At 45.6% G+C, this 2030-nt stretch overlaps 1 long non-coding RNA gene across 1 annotated transcript; it reads left to right on the top strand.

Annotated features, from left to right (window-relative positions):
- Window positions 1–238: 238 nt before the first annotated feature.
- LOC141407233 (uncharacterized) lies at window positions 239–1801 on the top strand. Its single transcript, XR_012415331.1, has 2 exons — window positions 239–506; window positions 611–1801. It is a non-coding gene; the product is annotated as an uncharacterized lncRNA (long non-coding RNA).
- Window positions 1802–2030: the final 229 nt, after the last annotated feature.

The following is a 2030-nucleotide window of genomic DNA, read 5'->3' as shown; positions in this document are numbered from 1 at the left end:
GATATTCACTCTACAAACAGTTATGGAGCAACTATGGAACGCCAGGCATTTCCTGGGACTGGGAATACCTGATAGTCCCTGTCCTCTAGGAGTTTAGCCTCAGGATTTTTTTTTCTTTCTTTCTTTTTTTTTGAGACAGACTCTCATTCTGTTGCCTAGGCTAGAGTGCAGTGGCACGATCTCAGCTCACTGCAACCTCCGCTTCCTGCGCTCAAGCGATTCTACTGCGTCAGCTCCTGAGTAGCTGGGATTACAGGCATGCACCACTACACCCAGATGATTTTTGTATTTTTAGTAGAGATGGGGTTTCACCATGTTGGCCAGCCTGTTCTTGAACTCCTCACCCTAAGTGATCCACTCGCCTCGGCCTCCCAATGTGCTGGGATTATAGGGGTGAGCCACTGCCCCTGGCCAGAATTTTTATTTATTATTTTTAAATAGCGTGAAGGGAGTCATTTAAGAGAGAAGTCTGGAATTCCACGGAAGCACAGAGGGGCGCATCTGAGGTGAGTACGTGTTTTTTCGTCACACAGCATCAGCTCTCTCTTCTTGGGGTAGTTTCTTATGCTTTGGGGAAATTACCTCTTTCCCACCTCAATCTATGTTTCAGAGAAAGCTGAGCTTACCCCAGGCTCTCCGGTGATGCAGCTCATGATGCAGGACTCAGGGGTTGCTGATGGCCACAGCAGCCCACTGGAGCCGATAGGAGGCAGCAGGACTTCTGCAGATTTCTGGGAAAGCAGCTCCTTCCAGCTCGATATGAGGTTGAATGGGCATGAGGTCTGGAGCTGCTGCAGTCCCTGGGTGACCCCGAGGGATGGCCTATCCAAGAATAAAGGGGACCCATGGAGGAGAACTGAGTCTGGCTGAAAGACTGAGCCACCCAGGTCCTGGTGATATTGTTCATGCCCTTGCGCCAAGCTAGGCCTGAGGCTAGCCAATGCGCTGGAATCTTCATACATGGGAAGTAACGGATTCCCTTTTTGCTCAAGCCAGTTTGGGGCTGGGTTTCCTATCCCTTACAACCAAAAGAGTACTGATTTTCAACGTCAGAACAGAATGATAATACTATGTTTGAAGATTTATTCGTGTGTGCTGAAATGCGAGCATCAATCCTGATTTTTTGTTTGTTTGTTTGTTTGTTTTTTGAGATGGAGTCTCACTCTGCTGCCCACGCTGGAGTACAGTGGAGTGATCTCGGCTCACTGCAAGCTCTGCCTCTTGGGTTCAAACGATTCTCTTGCCTCAGCCTCCTGAGTAGGTGGGATTACAGGCGCGCGCTACCATGCCTGGCTAATTTTTGTATTTTAGTAGAGATGGGATTTCACCATGTTGGTCAGGCTGGTCTGAAACTCGTGACCTCATGATCCACCTGCCTCGACCTCCCAAAGTGCTGGGATTATAAGCATGAGCCACCACACCTGGCAATACTGGTTTTTTAAAAAGAAGTATTTAAAATTCATTTAAAAATAATGGGTGATACTAAAACCTTAATACCTTTCAAATACAAAATATGTACAAATGTGGAAAAATAAACTAAAAGTTTTAATTAAAATGTTAACATTGAAGAAACATTATGATCCTAACATCATTCTGACATTGACTGTCATTCACCACCACCAGCCCTGCCATTTCATCTCATTATCTTCTGGTTCTGTTAGCGGCTCCTCCCATTGTCCCAGTTAGGCCTATGGGTGGTTAAGGTTGCCCTCTGTTTCTAGTCCTATGTATAATGCTGTCTCTTTTTGGTTTCCCTAAACCCTGCCTTTGAAAATAATCACTTTGTTAAATTCTTCTCAACTATCTAGTTTGAGTGTTTCACTCATTTTCTGATACGTATCTCAACCCCCAAACAAAAACACTCATTACAATCAGAAAACAAGAGTGCTAACTGATGCACCATCTAAACTAGCTGGGGATGAGGTGATCAGGGAAGGTTTTCTTGGGGAGGAGTCAGGCACTAGTTTGGAGGGACGAATAGGAGTTAGGCAGATATTTAGTGATGCAGCTCATTCTTCCAGACTGAGTCC

Source organism: Macaca fascicularis, chromosome 7 (genome assembly GCF_037993035.2).
Source record: "Macaca fascicularis isolate 582-1 chromosome 7, T2T-MFA8v1.1".
Taxonomy (NCBI): Eukaryota; Metazoa; Chordata; class Mammalia; order Primates; family Cercopithecidae; genus Macaca; species Macaca fascicularis.
Note: the sequence above shows the minus strand (reverse complement) of the source record. Positions and strands in the feature narration are given on the sequence as shown.